At 45.9% G+C, this 22,641-nt stretch overlaps 1 pseudogene; it reads left to right on the forward strand.

The window, feature by feature from the left end:
• The window catches only part of LOC149456903 (uncharacterized), a 39,095-nt pseudogene extending 17,532 nt beyond the window's left edge, over positions 1–21,563 (forward strand).
• Positions 21,564–22,641: the final 1,078 nt, after the last annotated feature.

Genomic DNA, 22,641 nt, shown 5'->3' on the forward strand with positions numbered 1-22,641 from the left:
TGTTAGCTGGAGCTTGGCTTCAATTAGTTAATGTATTTAAATCTTCTAGTACATCTGACACTCCCATTCCCCTAGACTGACAATGCTGCTGTCCAAAAGTGCTCCTTCATCCAAAGTGAGGGCACGGCAATACAGGGGATATACTATGTGACGGGAGTGACTTTTGTGGGTGGGGGGACCCCTGTCTCAGCTCCTCCTGTTCCTCATATGTCTAAGGTACCCTGTGCCTGTTAGGGGTACAGGGTGAAATGTTTTAATATTGGTGTGGGGATTGTTCATTGTTCTCTGCCATGCGGCTGCATCCCATTGTTCTAGAAAACTATTATGGGATGTAATGTTTGTGTATTGGTGTGGAGGTTGTTCATTGTTCACTGCCATGTGCTGCATCCCTTTGTTCTATTGTGTGTCTTGGTTTGGTGGGGGGTGTTTCTGGCAGCCCTTCCCCCTGAGGGGACAGCTTGCTGATGTGTTTCCTGTTCTTGGTTGTATTTCCCCGCCCTGTGTATATATCTTGTGTTTGTGTTAAAATAAAGCAGTTGACTTCCTGTCTTAAGAGAGTCTGGTGCTGTCTATTTCCTGTATGGTCAGTAGTGGGGTCCGTGGATGGTGTTCGGACAGGGAAGCGAGAGTCTAACGGAAATACCCTAGCGCAGTCGGGGTCCGGTTCCATTACGTACTACTGGCCAGATCACCAGGTGAAAACAGGAGAGAAATGCCTAAAAATGGAAAATTAATGCAGCCACCACATCTAATGATTGGTGAGATGAAATATATGACATTTCTGGTTTAATACCACTTTAATAATGAAATGAAATGCAAATTTGTAGTTTCTAATGCTTTTATTAAGACAGGTATAGATTCCAGAAAGAGAGATACAATTTTGCCCCTGTACAGTTCAATATGCTGTTTAGTTTTGGGCACCGGTTTACAAAAAGTATATAGGAGAACTGGAAAAAGTGCAGAGAAGGGTAACCAAACTAAAAAGGAGCATGGAGGAGCTCTGAGGAAAGATTAGAAGAAATGAATTTATTCTCTCTTGAGAAGAAGAGATAAGGGGGATATGACCGACATACAGTATCAAAATATAATGGAATATTAACATTTATAGGTAAGAGATCCACCTCCCATGAGTCCACTGGGTCTGGGAGAGAGAGATCAGAGAAGGCCACCATGGGAGAGGGAAGCAGGAGAAGCAGTGCTGGATTCATGAAGCCAGGTTGACAGCAATTCGTTAAAAGGAATTAGTGAGAAAGATCATGAACAGAGGTGAGTTTGTTGCAGACAGGGAGGGCATTCCACAGAGCACAGATAAAGGTAAGGCAGGTTTTGGGAAGCCTAATTTATGCTCCTTCTATGCATCAAGTCACACTTATAGTATGGTATCCCTATACTCGGGAGGAGTAGCAGAATGTGTTTTGGAATGGAAATTAAATTGTGTGGATTGAGTCTGTTGCCAGCGGGCACAGAGTGATGGGTGCATTGGGTGCACTCATGATTTTTTTCTCATTTTGTCTCTCATAGTTGATGTCTACCTATGATGCCAATTACAGGCCTCTCTCATCTTTTTAAGTGGGAGAACTTGCACAATTGGTGGCTGACTAAATACTTTTTTGCCCCACTGTATCTGCAGTGAACTTGCATGGTGATTTTCTTCAACCCATCTTGCTCCTGTCAAGGTGTTAATCTCCATGGATAGCGTGGACGTCTCTGTGAGATGGTTACAGTTCCATTTTTGTTAAATTTCTGTATCACTTTTGCTACAGTATTCTGACTGATAAGTAAAGCTTTGCTGATCTTGTAGCCTTCACCTTTCTTGTGTAAAAAAATTATTTTCTTTCTCAGGCCTTGTGACATTTCTCTTCCATGTGGGGCCATTTCTGACAACATGAAATGGGAAGTGAGTTTCTTTGTTAAATAACGCTCTTTTATAATCAGCTGTCTGCTGGACACCTGTTCAATGAATAATTAGAATCACCTATAGTTGAGTTTATGTTAATTAGAATTTTGTTGTCTAAAATTTAGCTTTGCTCCTAAGACTTTCATTGAGGTGTATTCATTTTTGCAACATGGTCTTGAATTAATTTGTTAGGAAAAATACTTTTCTGTGTGTGCAAATTAACAAATCTTGTTTGCAATCAATGGCCCACATTTCTTGGAGTATTTTGCATTATAGTGTCCCATAGAAAATGTTGTAAAGGTTTTCTGACAAATCTGTTGGGTTGTACTCATTTATGCTGAGCACTGTATATGAGGGGACATGCCTCAGCATCCTGAGGGTTTTATTAGCATGTGGATTAGAGTTGAGAGGAGATGATGATTGCAGTGATAAGGGGAGGACAGAAGTGAGGGTAATATATACAGATTGTGGGGTGGAAAAGAGGGGTGAAGGAAACAGAGTTTAAGGAGAGAGGACACAACTGTGAAAAGAGAGGAAGATGGCGCATGTTACAGAGAGGAAGGAGAGCTGAATGGGGAAACAAGGCCACCTGCAGTCTAATGTTTTGCAAAGTAGCTTGCTGTAGATTTTCTCTTTGTTCAGTCACTGAAGTGCAAGAGCCGACCTGCCACCTAATTAACAAACCCCACTTATTTGGAAGGACCCCAACATGTGTCCCCCTAGCATGTGTCCCCCATAAAGGTAGTTTAGCTTTATACTGCGGTGGGTGTGGATGAAATTTAATCAGTTAATCAATCAGGAGTTAATAATATGTACACAGCTAGCAGAGTTAGCTGTGTACATATTTTTACACCACAATCAAACTGCATGTGGACCAAGAGGGCAGTCCATAATTTAGGTAAGACACTTATAAACAAAATAAACATCATAATATTATGAACTGGGCTACCAATGAATGTGAAGCAGCAGTAACAGATGCAAAGTTTACCATGAAGACAGTGAGAGCAGTCAGTCTGTATTCAGTTTAAGGTGGATGCAAAGCAGGAGTAACATAGATGCAAAGTTTACCTGTGAAGGGAGAGAAGAGATGTTCAGATATGCCGAAGTTCCACTTAATTACCAAACCCCACTTTATTGGTGGAAACCCAACATGTACCACCCTAACATGTACCCCCTTAGCATGTATATTACTTAGTCTGTGTGAACATTATAGAGTGTACATACTATGGTATATATATATTTGAAAATAGATCAATCCTGATGTTCTGACTGCCGTCCTCATTTCTTGAGGCCCTAAATTACTAGGACAGGAGAAATACCCCCAAAATGACCCTTTTTTGGAAAGTAGACAGTCCAAGGTATTTATTTTGTAATTTGTGTTGCAATTTTATGAAAAATGGATCAAATAAATGTGTTTTTTTCACAAAGTTGCTTGTTTTTTACAAATTACTTCTCACATACAGCATATGCATACTTACAAATACACATCAAAACACATTCTGCTACTCCTCCCGAGTATAGGGATACCATACTATATGTGTGACTTGATGCATAGAAGGAGCATAAATTAGGCTTCTAATTTCCTGACTTCCATATTTCTTGAAACACCCACAAAATGACAACATTTTGAAATGCATATACCCAAAGGTATGTTCCTTAAAAGCATAGTGAGTCTTTTGAAAATTTAATTTTTTGACACAATTTTTTGGAATTTGCAGAAAAAAATTGAAATGTATTTTGAATACAAAGCTGTCAATTTATAAGATATTTTTAACACACAGCATAAGCATATTTAGAATTACACCTCAAAACACATTCTGCTACTCCTCTCAAGTATGGGGATACCACATGTGTGAGACTTTTTGACAGCTTAGTCACATAGAGGGGTTCAAAATCCAAGTAGCACCGTCAGGAGTTCCAGGAGCATAAATTAGATATCTAATTTCCTGACTACCTATCACATTTTTGGAGGCCCTGGGAGCACCAGGACAGTAGAAACTCCCACAAAATGACAGTATGTTTGAAAACAAATTCCCTGAAGGAATCTTCTAGGGTTATGGTGAGTCTTTTGAATATTTTAGCCATAAGTTTTTGCAAAATGTTGAATGAAAATAACATTTTTTTTTTTTACACAAAGTTGTCAATTAACTTCTTGCCAACCGCAGATAGCCGAATGACGGCTACACTGCGGCCGGCCAGTTCCGGGAGGGCGTCATATGACGTCCTCCCAGAACGCACTCGGGGCGCGCCCCCGGGTGATCTCCATGAACGCTATGTCCTACGGACACAGCTGATCTCGTGATGTGGTAAAAGGCCAATCACAGCGGCCTATTACCCGATGATCAGCAGTGTCCAATGAGACGCTGATCACCGGGAAATGCAATTGCTTAGAATTACACACCAAAACACATTCTTGATTATGAACAGTAATTGCTAGCTGTTTCCACAGGGTGGTGTTGTGGACATCTGTTAAAATTAGGCGATGCCTCATCCAATGTAATTGAAATATTTGATGAGAAAAAGAGAGTACGGACTTTCTAGGCATCAATCAGACAAAAATTCATAAAAAACACGTCTCAAAAAAAACTAAAGGAAAACATTTTAATCAGAGTATAGCATCAAGTCAATTAAACTCCTGGGATATTGATCTGGTCAGTTAAGTAGAAGAGGGGGTTGTTAATCAGTTTCAGCTGCTTTGGTGTTAATGAAATGAACAACAGATGCACTAGATGGGCAGCAATGAGATGACCCCCAAACCAGGAATAGTTTTGCAGGTGGACACCACTGACATTTTTTTCCCTACTCATCTTTTCTGACTGTTTTTCACTAGTTTTGCATTTGGCTAGGGTCAGTGTCACTACTGGTAGCATGAGGCGATACCTGGACCCTACAGAGGCTGCACAGGCTACTCCTCCAGGAGTGCCATTGCCAGAAGGTTTGCTGTGTCTCAAGAGCATGGGGGAGATTCCAGGAGACAGGTGACAGGCATCCCATCAACAGAACAGGTATCTGCTACTTTGTGCAAGGAGAAACAGGATGAGCACTGCCAGAGTCCTACAAAAATACCTCCAGCAGGCCATTGGTGTGTCTCTGACCAGACAATCAGAAATAGACTTCATGAGGGTGGCCGGAGGGCTCGATGTCCTCTAGTGGGCCGTATGCTCACTGCCAGGCACCATAGAGCTCAAATGGCATTTGCCATTGAACACCAATATTGGCAGGTCCGCCAATGGAGCCCTATGCTTTTCACGGATGAGAGCAGGTTCACCCTGAGCACAAGTGACAGACGTGAAAGGGTTTGGAGAAGCCGTGGAGAATGTTATGCTGCCTGTAACATCATGACTGTTTTTGTGGTGGGTCAGTGATGGTCTGGGGAGGAATATCCACTGAGGGACACACAGACCTCTACAAGCTAGACAATGGCACTCTGGCTGCCATTAGGTATCACGATGAAATCCTTGGACCCATTGTCAGACCCTATGCTGGTGCAGTGGATCTTGAGTTCCTTCTGGTGCACAACAATCTGGCTTTGTGTGGCAAGAGTATGCAGGCAGTTCCTGGAGGATGAAGGAATTGATACCATTGAAAGGCCCTCACGCTCACCTGACCTAAATCCAATAGAACACCTCTGGGATATCATGTTTCAGTCCATCTAATGCCGCCAGGTTAAACCTCAGACTGTCCAGGAGCTCAGTGATGCCCTGGTCCAGATCTGGGAGGAAATAACCCAGGACACCATCTGTCGTCTCATTAGGAGCATGCCCCGATGTTGTCAAGCATGCATACAAGCAATTGGGGGTCATATAATCTACTGAGTACCATTTTGAGTTACTGAAATAAAATTTCAGCAAAATGTACTAGCCTGCTGCATCATTTTTTCACTTTGATTTTCAGGGTGTCTTTGAATTCAGTCCTCTGTAGGTTGATCATTTTAATTTCCATCAAACAATGGGACATCCTTACATTCCTAACACATTACTCAGTCTATATCAGTATAAATATACATCATGATATTTTTCTCTATTGAGATCTGATGTGTTTTCAAAGTGTTCCTTTAATTTTTTGCTTATACTTTTAATTGATACACATAAAAAACAAGATTACACACAGTTAAGATCACAAATGTGCAACAAATTCAGACACAATGGTATCCTCTACTAATATGCAGCTTTCTGACCATAACAACTGTATTGTTAATTAAATAATCATAATGTACAATATCAAATGGTCTCGAAAAGCTGCAGCCTATTCAATCTAGCTTGAGATTGACATGTTTTGCATATTAATGCTTCTTCAGGAGCTCAATAACATATCTAAAAATCCAAAAAAAACTATTTAAGCATATATTATATAGTCAAACATAAATATAACAGTGAGTCGATTTGGCTTATAAATCACTTAGTTTGCCAAAGTGTACTAACAGCATGGGAGGGAGACATATAGGTCAGCTGTGTATCCCAGTTGTGGATGCGGGTGCACACCTACAAGGGAACAGGCCAGGGGAATGTGAGCAACACCAAAGGGTTGTAAAAAAACCTACATCTATAAAACCATCAAAAATCTGTATAATGGACACTTACTTCCAACAGTATACAATCATCAGAGTATATGGAATAAAGTGGAGACATTCTATAACTTGAGGGCTGAACATATCCTACTGTTAGAAGTTATTCCTAAGAACCCCAGAGGAGGAAGCCGGGATAAAAAAAATCTTACAGAAAGAAACATTATGGATAGAAAGAGAATAAATGTGACCAAACTTCCAGGACTTAATGAACTACTTTATTATAAAAAGTTTTGTGAATAACCTCACCTCTTTGAATTGCCTCTCTCAGAAATGTAAGAAGTGCCAAAAAGTTCCAAATGTTCGAATAATTGCACTACTATATTCCATAGTATACAATAGTACTATTTTAGTATTCGCATGGGTGTATTTTTATCTTTATTATTATGTTAACGGATATACCGATATTTTTTCTATCAATTTTGTGCACAGCTGGAGGAGAGAAGGGTTAACTGGTTGGTCATGTAGGTTGGATGTGCTGCCACTAAGGCCACTTTCCCCTTTTTATGTCCATGCTGCGGTTATTGTACGTTGCTGGGAGGTAAATAAATGGTATGGGGAGGCTGTCCCCAGAGGGCAGCAGCAGCCCGGGGTTGCTAGCCTCTTTGCCACGGGTGTACGTCAGCATTCCTGGTGCTGTGTTCTGCCCCACTCGTTGGAAGGTGGGACTAAGCATGTGTGAGCTGAGGGCAGCGCACATGCAGCAGTTGTGGCCGGGCCGGATGACGTCACTTGCTGGCGTGCGTTTCTGGGTGGGGCACATTTATGCCCAGGAGGCTGGTGGGGGAAGATGTAGGGTGGACACACAGCAAGAGGTAGCGGTCTAAGGGAGATTGACCTTCCTTAACCACTTGCCCTCCTGAGGATTTACCTCCCCTTCCTGACCGGGCCATTTTTTGTGTTACGGCGCTGTGTTACTTTAACTGACAATTGTGCGGTCATGAAACGCTGCACCCAAATGAAATTTATGTCCCTTTTCTCCCCACACATAGAACTTTCTTTTGGTGGTATTTGATCGCCTGTGCGTTTTTTATTTTTTGCACTATTAAAAAAAAAAGACTGACAATTTTGAGAAAAAAACAATATGACTTTTTGCTATTAAACATGTCTAGTAAAAAAATGTGAAAAATCTAATTTCGGCATAAATTTAGGCCCAAATTTATTCTGCTACATGTCTTTGCTAAAAAAAATCCCAATATGTAAGTTATAGTGTTTACAAATGGCAGTATATATACTAGGATTTTTTTTATTTTTACTAGTAATGGTGGTGATCAGCGACCTATATCGGGACTGTGGACATTCTGACACTGGGGGAAACTGGATTGGTGTCACTGAATTTCCCAGTGACACCAGTACAGTGATCAGTGCTAAAAAAAGCACTGACACTGTATTAATGGCACTGGGCAGGAAGGGGTTAACATGAGGGGCGATCAAAGAATTAACTGTGTTCAGGGAGTGTTTTACTAGGGGGCAGGATGTGTGTGCTTCACTGTAATCACACTGCTGTGGATGACTGTACTGTGATGCAAACAGTGGCGTGGATAGGGCGCTCGCGCGTGGCCCCTTCCCGGAAATGCAACATCGCGTATGTATACGGGATTTTGCACACCCATGCCACGCTGTAGCAGTATTTCTGCTATAGGGCGGCTGGGAAGTGGTTAATGACAACATAGGGGTAAGTGGCTGGCCATAGATTTGCAAGAGAAGTCTTGTTGGGAATCTTAGTAATAACAGTGGTCCATCTGATTATATTCTTGATTAATTTTTCTAGCTGCATTATAAAGAGAACTCCGTAATAACAAATCTAAAATCTAATCTAAATGGTTGGATACTGTATAAATATCTTTCCTATGTTACCTAATATTGAATCTGTAGTTGGGAGCTGAAGAGTGCCTATAATACAAAGTTAAAGACTGGGGTCACAAGATATAGATATATGGCGAGTGATTTATTAAGCTTTTAATCCCTTGTCACCTTTGCGATATGGTAAACAGATACAATATCTATGAATGGTTCTCGTCCCTCTGCAGCTTAGGATATGTTCAGCCATTAAGTTATAGAACATCTCCACTTTATTCCATATACTCTGATGATTGTATACTGTTGGAAGTAAGTGTCCATTATACAGATATTTGATGATTTTATAGACTTAGGTATCTTTACAACCCTTTGGTGTTGCTCACATTCCCCTGGCCTGCTCCTTTGTAGGTGTGCCCTCGGATCCACAACTGGGATACACAGCTGACCTATATGTCTCCCTCCCATGCTGTTAGTACACTTTGGTAAACTGTAAGTGATTTACGAACCAAATCAACTCACTGTTATATATTATTATATAATTATCAATACCGTTGTTATGGTCAGAAAGCTGCATACTAGTAGAGGATACCATTGTGTCTGAATTTGTTGCAAATTTGTGATTTTAACTTTGTAATCTTGTTTTTTTTTTTAATTATGTGTATCAACTCCTTTATTCTCATCAAATATTTAATTATTGATAATGGGCATACCACATTTATGAGTCTTTTTAAATGTTTGGCTGATTATGCACTGGACATTGTGTCTTGTGTATGACAAAAATAAAAAACATTATATTGTAATGGTTGTTTCTGTATGAGTGGTTAGCTAATATAGCTTAGCGTAGCATCGCTTGTAGCTGTACCCGATCCTACAAACCAAGCAAGTCTAGCTTACTGGTATGTGTCTGCCTCCAGGAAATACAGGAGCACATTCACTGGCCAAGAAGTAAAGGAGTTTGAAGAAAAGAAGAGCAAGAGTTCAAAGAGTGTAGTTGTCTACAAGGGATGGCTGGGATTGGTGTCTTGCCGGAACATGGTCAGTGGGAGGTGCAGATGGGTCAGTTCAGGTAGCAGGCAGAGACATAGTCAGCAAACAGACAAAGGATTGGTCTAGACAACGGGCAGAAATGTGGTCAATAAACAGGCCAGGGTCAGGACAGCTTGCAGTTAGCCTTCCAAGTGTGTCGTTCTCATATGTGTTAGACTTTTTTCACAGCTTATTCATCTATAAAGGCCCAAAATCCAAGGAGAACATTAAAGCATACATTATTCATGTAGTTTCCTGACTACCTATTGCATTTTTGGAGGCCCTGGAGTACCAGGATAGTAGAAACACCCACAAAATTTCCACATTTTGGAGAATAAACAGCCTGGGTCATTTTTGAAGAGCCATGGCAAAATTAACTTTTCCACATAAAGTTGTCAATTTAATAAGATATTTTTCACACACAGCATGGGCATACTTAGAATTTTAAAACCAGTGTACAGTAATGGTAGCTTCTGTATGAGTAGTCAGGGAATATAAATATTAAACTAGTGTAGCGCTAGTAAACTAAATCATAAAAACATATGTAAATCAATCCTTATGTGGATAGTGAAAATAAAATATATAGACCCTGTGATAGACCTCACAGTGCCCTAATCCTCTTAGTGCCCTACACACGTGCCACTTACTTCATAAACAATATTTATAAAACATATATCGTGATAGTGCTATTTCATATTTTACTACTAAACATAAATCCTGTGATAGTGCCACTTCAAAAGCATATAACATGTGATCGTGCCACTTCAATTTATACTAATCAATAGTCCAATGTTCAAATAATGAAGAATATAAAGCAATATAATTCAGGTGATGCTTATATACACATGTAGTGTGTCATTAGTGCCACTCGTGTAAACATACTCTTCCACTCCAGCTGCAGTGCCTCCTCACCTCCTTTCAGCGACCCCTAAGGGCCTACATATTTATTTGTGCACTGTTTTGGTATCAGTCTGAGTATAAGCAGCTGAAAGGTAGGGGGCTGGGGTCCATATAAGCGCAGGAGGATTTATAACAAGTATAAAATAGTCAGGGAATATAGCTTAGTGTAGTATCACCTAAAGCACCCATTCCTATAAGCCAAGTAAGCCTACTCTACTGGTACGTGGCTGCCCCCAGGAATGTTATGTTCACTGGCCAGGAAATACAGAAGTCTAAAGAACAAAAACAAGCCAGCGTACGTAGTGGTGGCAAGCAGAGACAATACTGCATTGGTTTGGGGGTGATTAGGAACACTGTTCCTGACTGCATTGGCTATGGTGACACTGTACTGATGTGGTGGCAATCAGGGACACTGTTGATGGCTGAGTTGGCTCTGGTGATGTAGTCTCTGTTGTAACAGTAATCAGGAACACTGTTGATGGCTTACATTGGTCTGGCAATACTCAGACTGGTGTGGCAGCAATCAGGAACGCTATTTCTCGCTTACATTGGTCTTGCAACACTAGGAATTCTGTAGTGGCAAGCAGGAGCACTGTTACTGGCATACAATGGTCTAGTGACACTGGGATTGGTGTGGTGGTGATCAGGAGAACTGTTGCTGGCTTACACTGGTCTGGCAACACTGGAGGCTAAAGTGGCAGCAATTAGTAACACTGTTGCTAGCCTACGCTGGTCTGATGAAACTGGGACTGGTGTGGTGGTGAAAAGAAACTCAGGAGCTGGCATACACTGGTCTGGTAATACTGGGATTGGTGAAGAGGTGATCAGGAACACTGTTGTTGGCTTACATTGGTCTAGTGACACTGGGGATTTACTAGAAATATTCTCCTGTGTGCGCTTAGGTGTGGTGCTTAGGACAAACTGTATGACATTTTTTTCGGCCTTTTTTTGCCTGGCTAGTAGGTATGGCGCCAAAGGTATTTCTGCAGTCACAGGATCGTGGATGTCCTCATAAGCTCTAGAAACAACAACAAAAGGAGGGCACATCGACCTTGTACATTACCAAAATAGCAAGTTATTTAGAAATATAAAAAAGGTATTCTACTCACAAATGCATGACAAACAGGCTTATAAAAGGATGCAGATGAGACTGTCTTCATGTCCATGGTACTCTGCCAGTCGTGTGGGAAGCCCTCTTAGCATCCAAAGGCTTACACGTTTTGAGAGTCAAACTCTCTTCTTCAGTAGACTGCCAGTACTCTGGGTCTGCTCAGTAGGTATTGAAGGACTTGAAATGACAGAGGATTAAAATCGGAAATTATATTATCTTAACTGGAAGTGCAAATACACCCGCACTTGTTTCTAGTGACACTGGGACCTGTAAGGGAGTGATCAGGAATACCGTTGCTGGCATACATTGGTGTGGTGACACTGCAACTGATGTGGTGGTTATAAGAAACTCAGTAGCTGGCATACACTGCTCTGGTAACACTGGGACTGGTGAGGTGGTGGTAAGGAAAACTGTTGCTGATTGCATTGGGTTTGTGTGGTGACAATCAGGAACAGTGTTTCTAGCTGCACTGATCTTATGACACTGAGACTGGCTGCAATATTAGGCCTCACTCACACCACCAATTAGATGCAGCCACCAAATTCTAGTGGGAAGAATCAGTGGATTTTTGCAGCTGGAATGATTGGGGCATGCAAATTGCAGCAGTCGCTCAGCCCATATAAACTAATGACAGGCTGACAGCAGCTGTTCACATGTAGTCATACACAAGGCAATTTCTTGCAGTTAGGGACATCCAAGCCTGGATGCAGCTGACTTGGTATTTTCTCCAAAGCATGGCCAAGAGTTGGATAATTCAAACAGTTGCATAAAAAGCCCAGCTCAGTAGAATGTACATGATATCTTGATTACAGAAAAAAACATTTTGATAACAATATAATATAGAAAATGAAATGACAAGTCAAAAAGGGGGTACATTTTTCTCAACAGAGAAAATATCTCCAGACTCCTAAGACACCAGCAAAAACTGAAGCATGTTAATTGTTGAAGGGGTCATACCTGGTTTCCCAACTGCTTTTCTAATTTGCCTTTATCTAAATCCACTTGTAGGTGGCAGCATACTCCATTTTTTTTTTGCCTCTAAACACTGAGCTTAAACTATGCTTCTAAAAGTCCTAATATGCATGGACACATAGGATAACACTGAGCTGCTTCTACAGGCAAAACACAAAACTCTAGTGAAAGAAGAGCTTTTTAAGCCAGTGTGCACAAAGCCTAACTGAATCCCGTTCTGCGTAATAAATGATAAAATCAAATATTTTTGCAATAAAATATTGAAAAGTAAAGCCTTGTTTGTCCTGGAAAAAAGATGTATTAATTAATTATCCTAAACAACTTTAACGTTGTTGCCGAATTCCTTATTTATGTCCAAAAATAAAAGCGTTCTCTGACAGCCTCAGAAGATTGACTTTTACTCTCTATCAACAGGTAATCCTAATCCTGACAGTGGAGAATGAAATCTCTGTTACCATATTACAGTGGGAACGCAGGCTCAATTTGTTACATGTCCTTTTTAAAAAAAGAGGTGAAGAAGTGTCATATAAAAAAGACCGCATAAATTAGTTCTGTTTTTATGAGTACAAACAAAAAATGATACATGCTGTGAGAACAGCCTTGCCAGATCCCAGCCGTTGCCACCAATGTGTGACAAATGGCAGGCCTGACTCGGCATTAAGATATTTCAGCTTACAGGACTACAGTCTAAGCCAGGGGTGGGCAAACTTTTTGACTTGAGGGCCGCAATGGGTTCATATATTGGACCCGGGGGCCGGACCAAGAGTAGATGAATGATGTGTATGTGTCATCCATAGTAAGTATAGTAATATTCCCCCATAGTAAGCATAGTAATTAATCCCCCATATAGTAATTCATCCCCCATAGTAATTCATCCCCCATAGTAATTCATCCCCCATATAGTAATTCATCCCCCATAGTAATTCATCCCCCATAGTAATTCATCCCCCATAGTAATTCATCCCCCATAGTAATTCATCCCCCCTATAGTAATTCATCCCCCATAGTGTAATTCATCCCCCATAGTGTAATTCATCCCCCATAGTAATTCATCCCCCATATAGTAATTCATCCCCCATAGTAATTCATCCCCCATATAGTAATTCATCCCCCATAGTAAGTCATCCCCCATATAGTAATTAATCCCCCATATAGTAATTAATCCCCCATAGTAATTCATCCCCCATATAGTAATTCATCCCCCATAGTAATTCATCCCCCATATAGTAATTCATCCCCCCTATAGTAATTCATCCCCCCTATAGTAATTCATCCCCCCTATAGTAGTTCATCCCCCATATAGTAATTCATTCCCCATATTAAGTCCCCAAGTCCCCCCTGTGTCAATTCACTTACCTTTGCTCCGCGCGTTCCTCTCGCCGTGTTCCCGCGCCGTTCCGGTGTAGCATGAAAATCTGTCTCCTGTGAGGATCTGTCCCCCTCGATGTATCTGCGCATGTGCCAGTTTCAGGCATTAGCAGCCGATCGGCGATCACATGCGCAGATACGTCGAGGGGGACAGATCCTCATAGGAGACAGATTTTTATGCTACACCGATCTTCAGGGCAGACTGTGAGAGGAGCCTAGCTCCCCTCACGTTCGTCACGCTGCCCCGCCTACACACATCCTGACAGCCATCCTGACAGTATCACGCTCCGCGGGCCGGATTAAAAGGTCCGCCGGGCCGTATACGGCCCGCGGGCCGTAGTTTGCCCATTGCTGGTCTAAGCAGACCAAGAGTTATAGACATTGAGATCAGTTAATTACGTGGTTAAACGGTTACATACTGTCAAGGTCCTACCTTTTCCCAGAGGTTATGTTACTCCATGTGCTGGCATCCATCTTGGATTTCTGCTGAGCATGGTGGGAATCTTTTATGCCTTCAGGTCTCTGAGGTCCATCCCCCAGAGGGGTGTGGCTGAGTACATATAAGCCTGTGATCCGCACATGCTCTTTGCACTTGTGTCTTGTGTCTTGGTCTTGCTACAGCTCTGTGTATACTCCCGTGACTCTTCTGGTATCTGACTTGGCTTGTGACTAAGACCATTCTCTGTGTTTTCCTTCGATCTAACCTTCCGTTGCTGAACCCGGCCCGTGACCTGTGATTCTCTGTCTACTGTTCTGTACCGTTTTGTCCCGTTGTTGTCGACCCGGCCTGCCTGACTACGCTATTGTCATTCTTACCAGCTACATGCCATTGGCGGCGGCCATTACTGCAGCCAGGGTGTCTCGGGGGCCGCGACCTGGGCAGCCTGGGACTTAGACTCCGCGCCCTGATGGACTTCGGTCTGTTGGTGGTGGTTGTCGTCAGCCAGTGCGTTACCCTGCCACTAGGCCTACCTGTCCGTTCCACAGCCCTGCCCTGACATTACACAAGTGCCATGAATCCTGACGGTGCAGGTACACCTTCGCTTCCAATGTTGGTCGCCAGACTGGATCAACAGGATCTCCTGTTGGATCAGTTCGCTCAGGCGTTGCAAACTCTGCTTGCACGCACCGCGCACCTTACTCCTGGTGCTATTAGGCCGGTTGTCACTCCGGTGGTCGCTCCCGCTGCTGTTCCGCTTGTTGCGCCTACCGCCGCGGCTGCTGTGGCACCCGCGGCGCCCAGAGGTATGACTGGTTCAGCCCCTCTTCCACAGCACTTTGGGGGTGAGCCGAGTTAGTGTCGTGGGTTCCTCAACCAGGTGGGGATTTATTTCGAATTAATACCCCACGCTGTTCCGACTGAGAGGTCAAAGGTGGGTTTTCTAATATTGCTACTCTCAGACAAGGCCTTGGGAGAGGAATGACCTGGTGATTCACAAGTTTTCCAGTTTTGTCGATGCCTTCCGTAGGGTATTCGACGTACCGGCTGCCAAGCTGCTCATGTCTATGCATCAGGGTTCACGGACCGTTGCCGAGTACGCCATAGAGTTTCGTACCCTGGCGGCAGAGGTGGGTTGGAACAATGAGGCTCTGGTGGCTGCGTTTTCTCAGGGTCTTTCTGATGCATTGAAGGACAAGATTGCAGCCAAGGATTTGCCTGTGGAGCTGGAAGCACTAATTTCCTTCCTGATCCTGATTGATACCAGGCTCAGGGAGAGGCTTTCACTCAAGGAACGCCTGCGGAGGCCTTCCAATCGACTGGCACCTGTGTTTTCTGTCCCACCCGTTCCTCCTCTCCTCCCACGCCTCCTGGGGATAGATTGTCTGGTGGTGAGCCCATGCAGCTGGGGTTTGCTCGCCTTTCCGAGGGAGAGCGGGCCGCTCGGCGTCGGGAGGGTCGCTGCCTGTACTGTGGCCTTGGTGGGCACTTTCGGCAGTCCTGTCCTGTCCGGTCCATCCGGGAAACGCTCGCACCTGAGATCCTGTCCGGGATAGATCTTGGGTGGAGTCTCCTCGTCCCCGGCGTTCCGCAGAGATAAACCACTGATCACCGTTGTCCTCTCTTGGGCGGAGGGCTCAGTGACGGCCCAGGCGTTGGTAGATTCTGGGGCCGGCGGGTTGTTTATGGACAGCTCGTTTGCTGCCCAGCACTCCATTCCCCTGCAGGCTCGAGTTACCCCATTGGTTCTCGAGGCGATAGATTGCCGGCCCCTGCAACCACCGCAGGTTACCCACGAGACCATGCCAGTTGAAGTAGCTATTGGGGCTGTTCACAGGGAGTTGGCCTGTTTCCAGGTGATTTCTTCTCCGCACTATTCAGTGGTTTTGGGGTATCCCTGGCTCCAGACGCACAATCCAACCTTTAATTGGTGAACGGCCGAGATTCTCTCGTGGTCTCCACAGTGTGGGGCCGGGTGCATCCGTGGCCCGGTTAAGGTGTTGTGTGCCTCCTCGGACTCTGCGTTGCCCACCGATTATGGGGAGTACCAGGACGTGTTTGATAAGGTACGCGCTGGTGCCTTACCTGCTCATCGTCCTTACGACTGCGCCATATCCTTACAACCCGGTGCCACTCCTCCGCGTGGCAGGGTGTATCCTCTCTCGGTTGCGGAGAATAAGGCCATGGAGGAGTACGTTGCGGATGCGCTTTCCCGGGGGCACATTTGTAAGTCTACTTCCCCAGCAGGAGCGGGCTTTTTCTTTGTAAAGAAGAAGGGTGGTGAATTGAGGCCTTGCATCGATTAGGGGTCTCAATCGAATCACCACTAAGAATGCCTACCCGATTCCCTTGATTACTGAGTTGTTCGACCGCCTTAAGGGGGCAACAGTCTTTACCAAACTTGACCTTAGGGCGGCGTACAACCTCGTACGGATAAAACAGGGGGATGAGTGGAAGACCTCGTTTAACACCAGAACCGGTCACTAGGAATACCTGGTGATGCCCTTCGGGTTGTGTAACGCGCCCGCAGTTTTTCAGGAATTCATAAATGATGTCCTTCGTGACTTGTTGCAGCAGTGCGTGGTAGTTTACTTGGATGACATCCTGGTTTACTCTGCCTCCATGGAGTCCCATATCCAGGATGTCAAGCAGGTGCTGCAACGATTACGTGAGAACGAACTTTTTTGTAAACTTGAGAAGTGCGAATTTCATCGATCCCAAGTTGCCTTTTTGGGCTACATCATTTCTGCGGAGGGATTCTCCATGGACCCGCAGAAGGTTGCGGCGGTACTGCAGTGGCCTCGTCCCAATGGTCTTCGGCCCATTCAGCGCTTTTTGGGTTTCGCCAACTACTATCGGAAGTTCATCAGGAACTTCTCCACGCTGGCAAAGCCTCTTTCACACCTAACCAAGAAGGGCAGTAATCCTCACGTGTGGCCATCCGAGGCCATCGTAGCTTTCGAGGCTCTGAAATCTGCCTTCGCTTCGGCTCTGATACTGTCTCATCCCAATCCTGGATTGCCCTTCGTCCTTGAGGTTGATGCATCCGAGATGGGAGTAGGCGCTCTCCTGTCTCAACGTCGGTCGCCCGATGGACCCCTACTTCCCTGTGGGTTCTACTCCAGAAAGCTTTCCTCTGCAGAGTGCAACTACCAGATTGGAGATAGGGAGTTGTTGGCAATCATTCTGGCTCTCAAGGAATGGAGGCACCTGCTCGAGGGCTCCGCGGTTCCGGTCCTCATTCTTACCGATCATAACCTGACTTATCTTTCGGAGGCCAAAAAATTGACACCCTGTCAGGCCAGATGGGCCTTGTTCTTGTCGCGGTTCAACTATGTGGTCTCCTATTTGCCTGGTTCCAAGAATGTCAGGGCTGATGCATTATCGTGGCAATACTCTGAGTTGTCCAGGGAGGACTCTGAGCCAACCTCGGTCATACTTCCGGATCAGATCCTGGCTGCCATTCGCACCAGTCTGACTTCTCCCCTTGGGGAGCAGATTTTGGCGGCTCAAACTGACGCTCCTCCCGAGAGACCGGAGGGTAGATGTTTTGTACCCGAGGGGTTGCGCACCCATCTGCTGTGTACCTACCATAACTCCAAAACTGCCAGGCATCCGGGGAGGAACTAGTTGTCTTGGGTCGTCTCTCGGTTGTTCTGGTGGCCAACTCTCCGTGCCGACATCGCCTTTTATGTAGAGGCATGTTCGATCTGTGCCCAGAATAAATCTCCACGGCATCTTCCAATGGGTCTTCTGCAACCCATTCCCAATGGGGAGCGTCCTTGGTCACACCTGGGCATGGACTTTATTGTAGACCTCCCTGTGTCTTGGGGTCATACGGACATTCTCATGGTTGTCGATCGTTTTTCCAAAATGTGCCATTGTATTCCACTCAGGAAATTACCAACAGCGCAGGAACTGGCCACAGTCTTTTCTAGGGAGATTTTTTGCCTGCATGGTGATTGTCTCAGACCGCGGGAGTCAGTTCTTGTCCAGATTCTGGCGCGCCTTCTGCTCCCAGTTGGGTATTAGTCTCTCCTTTTCTTCAGCCTACCACCTGCAGTCCAATGGGGCTGCGGAGCGTTCCAATCAGGCCTTAGAACAATTCCTTCGGTGTTATCTCAGACCATCAGGACGATTGGGCCAATCTCCTGCCTTGGGCAGAGTTTACCAGGAACTCGGCGGTCAACTCCTCCTCCGGGATGTCTCCCTTCATGGCCAACTATGGGTACCAACCCGCGGTATTACCTGAGAGGTTCTCACCATAGGACATTCCGGCTGTGGAGAACCATCTTGCTGCCCTGCGTTCTTCATGGGGGCAGATCCAGAGGGCCTTGAGGGACTCAGCTCAGCGTCAGAAGTTCCAGGCTGATCGCAGACGGTTGCCCGCTCCTTCATATCAGGTCGGCGATCGGGTGTGGTTGTCTACTCGTAACCTCAATCTTCGGGTGCCCACACCCAAACTAGCTCCCCGTTTTGTCGTTACTTTTCGCATTCTCCGCAAGGTGAATCCGGTGGCCTATGCCCTTGCCCTTCCGCCTGGGATGCGGATCTCCAATATCTTTCATGTATCACTGTTGAAACCTCTGATCTGCAATCGCTTCACTACCTCTCGGCCCCGTCCCATCCGGGTTGACGGTCATGAGGAGTATGAGGTGAGCTGGATCCTGGACTCTCGATTGGTGCGCGGCCGATTAGTTGTTTATGTATACCACCAATATGTTAATATTGCAAAGGACCACCCACCGCCCTATCATGGCATTTGGTCTGCAGACACTGGGCTGCACCTGTATTGTTACTTCCTGCCCAGCCCAGTACACTTCCTGGAGGTGGCCATTTTGGCACACCAAATCAGACACCCGGAAGGCCTACCCAGTGTGTCCGGTCTTACAAGCCGATGGTACATTCTACATACCGCCGGATGTGCCGCGTGTCCCCACCATGCCAGTCGAACCTGACATGACCACTGGCCCCTTCGAGAGACAATTTTGTCCCCAATAGACCAAAAGGTACAAACATTTTGCATTCAGAGTCAACCTGGCCAGATATATCTTCTTTGGATGAGGAGGCCGCAGGTCCGGAACTTCCTACGCTATCCGCATACGCTTCTCCAGATGCCCCTTTTAGGCCACAGAAGAAAATAAGCCCATTTGCTTCAATTGTGGCCGCCCCGGGCACTACAAGAGGAACTGCAGAGCCCCTCCCAGACGTCGACGGCCACAGTGGAACCAAGACATACACAGCCAGCAACAGCCACAACAGCAGCATCTGTCAGGAATCACGGAATGACCAGAAAGGTGTGGACTGACAAAGGGAAACGCAGGTTTCAGGTATAGTATAATACAGGTTATTATTAGCCACCCCGATATATATATAAACGCACAGTGAGCAAACTAACCTTCCACTAATCTTAGGAGGTGCAGGAACACAGGCGTAGTCAGGGCTGGAGAGGTGGAATGGTCAGGCCGGCCGTAGGGTTCTGTAACGACTGCCTGGTGGTACCTCTAGCGGTCCTCAGGGCAGGATTCCCCAGGGCGCGGAGTCTAAGTCCCAGTCTGCTATTCACCAGGGCCCCTGATGGTGGGGATGGACTTGGAGCAGACAGGAACCAGGTCGCGGCCCCTGAGTACACCTGCTAGTGATAGAGGGATCCGCCAGAGGTATGTGCAGGTACGGCTGGATCCGTGCAGGATGGATGGATGGCAGAGTAGTGAGCGTGGTCAGACGGGCCAAGTCAGCAACGTGCGGGCAGCAAGGTATCAAAGGAGCAGGCAGAGAATGGTCAAGGTCACAAGCCGGGTTCAGTAACTCACGGACAGCGCAGTACAGAGGATCAGGCAGAAGGATGGTCAGGGATGAGCCAGTAGTCAGAACAGGAGACGGTCAACAGGAATCAGGATCAGGCAGGGTCGGCAACAAGGTATCTTCTCACAGGAACTAGGAACAGGATACAGGGGCTCATGGGGAAACATACACCAAGGCCCAGAGCACAGGCCTGGTCATGCCTTATATACACCTTTCTGTAATCAGCCCCAGGTTTGGCTGATTGTGAGCTTCTGGCTGCTAAGAGCACCCGCTGGTCAGCTCTGGTACTGCAGCCCACACGGCAGGAGAGTCCCACCACCAGTGCTGAGAGCACCCGCTGGTCAGCTCTGGTACTGCAGCCCACACGGCAGGAGAGTCCCACCACCAGTGCTGAGAGCACCCGCTGGTCAGCTCTGGTACTGCAGCCCACACGGCAGGAGAGTCCCACCACCAGTGCTGAATCCATTCCTGACAGCATCAAGCCCCTGGGCCCAGCGCGGATCACCTGGATCTTCTGTGCTATGAAGTGGGCAAGCCTGTGTCATCCCCTATCTTGGCAGTGTCTTCAGCGGATTCAGGGGGCCCACTAGCAAAAGCGACCTTACCTATTGAAGGGCACCCAACAACATTTTTAATTGACACAGGTGCAGCCAGGAGTGTGATCAGATCAGAAGACCTGTCAGAGCACTCATATCTTTCTGACATAGACATATCCTGTGTGGGGGTAGATGGAACCCCACGGTCTAATCCTCTTACCCGACCTTTACAGGTCGGTCCATTCCCAGACTTGCTTGCCCGATTTGTCGTGTCGTCGATGTGTCCCCTGAATCTCCTGGGAGCTGATGTGCTATCTAGGCTCCAGGCCTCTATCACATTCACTCCTGATGGCAAGGTGGTCATCTCATCACCACTAGAAGAAGAGGACATGTCTGCACTGTGCTCCATTCCCCTTCTGATGGCACTGCAAGAGACCCCTACCACCACCATCCCAGCGGATGTGTTGAGCATAATTCCAAGTTGTCTGTGGTCCACAGGATCTAAAGATATTGGACATTTAAAGGTACCCCCAGTTATGGTGGAACTGAAGCCTGGAGCTCCCCTACCCAGGAAACCACAGTACCCACTGAAACCAGCATAATCTGAGGCCATTTCAAAGCAGGTCAAGTCCCTTGTGGCAAATGGTGCACTCATATCTTGTACCTCTCCATGCAACACACCTTTGTTCCTGGTGAAAAAGAAGACACCCAAAGGGCAACCAGAGAAGTACAGGATGGTACAGGACCTTCGAGCAGTGAATGAAGCCACCGTCTTGGAGACACCTATCGTCCCAAATCCCCACACTCTACTTACAGGGGTACCTCCAACAGCAAAGTACTTCACCGTGGTGGACCTGGCAAATGCATTCTTCAGCGTTCCCTTGCATCCTTCCTGCAGATACCTCTTCGCTTTCATTCATGAGGGGCAGCAATACACCTGGGCAGTTATGCCACAAGGGGCGCAAAATTCTCCGAGCCAGTTCGCCAAAGCCATGACCACCATATTGGACACGTGGCAAAAGGAACATCTGGCAGTGGTCATTCTCCAATATGTGGATGATCTTCTTCTCTGTGCTGATGACCTGCCCACTGCTGAAGAAGCCTCGGAGAGCTTACTATGTTACTTGGCACACCAAGGCTGTTAGGCCTCCAAACCGAAGTTGCAATGGTGCTCTACGACAGTTGTGTTCTTGAGCCACTGCCTCTCACATGGAACAAGGCATCTTTTGGAAGAGAGAGTTAAGGCCATCCAGAACCTGCCACTGCCTCTGGGCCAGAAGCCACTCCATGCCTTTCTTGGCCTCATTTCCTACTGCAGGTCATGGATTCCTGATGCTTCTTGGTTTATGCAACCACTCTACGACGCTCTCAAGTCTGAGCCCTTCCATCTGTCCGAAGAGGCCGCCTCCAACTTCTTGGCTCTAAAACGCTTACTTTCTTCAGCCCCAGCCCTAGGCCTACCAGACTACGAGAAACCTTTCAAACTGTTCGTGTCTGAACGCCAAGGTCATGCCACGGGAGTATTGGCCCAGTCCCATGGCAACTGCCTACGACCTGTAGGCTACTACTCATGCCGCTTGGACCCGGTGGCTAGAGGAGCACCCTCGTGTCTGCGTGCAGTTTTTACTGCTCAAGCTCTGCTGGATAAGACCTTTGATATCATTCTGGGACATGAACTTGTCCTCATGGCGCCGTATGATATTGCTGCCATTCTAAACCAAGTCCAACCTAAACATTTGTCCACAGTGAGGCATCTCAGACTACAGTGTTCCCTCCAACTTTCTGATAACATCACTTTCCTACGTTGCCAAACCCTGAACCCAGCCACTCTCCTCCCAATTGCTGAGGGGGGTAATGAAGGTAATGAAGAAAATGGAGAGGATAATGGAGCCACTGAGTCTCATAACTGTCTTGAAGTGATGAAAATGGAAACTTTCCACCTCCCCACAGTGAGTGAAACACTTCTGCAGGACCCAGACTTCACCCTCTTTGTTGATGGTTCCAGATATGCAGATGATGAAGGCAAATATCATACAGGATTTGCGGTCACCACTGCAGACACAGTCCTACAGGCAAGAGCCCTATCGCTGTTAATACCTGCACAAAGAGCAGAACTTCAAGCACTCACAACAGCATGCCAGATTGCGGAAGGAAAAAGAGCTAATATCTACACAGACTCCAGATACGCCATTGGGGTGGCCCATGACATTGGACCCATATGGA

Source organism: Staurois parvus, unplaced genomic scaffold, assembly GCF_062004578.1.
Source record: "Staurois parvus isolate SC_StPar_1 unplaced genomic scaffold, SC_StPar_1.0 ptg000343l, whole genome shotgun sequence".
NCBI classification, from domain to species: Eukaryota; Metazoa; Chordata; class Amphibia; order Anura; family Ranidae; genus Staurois; species Staurois parvus.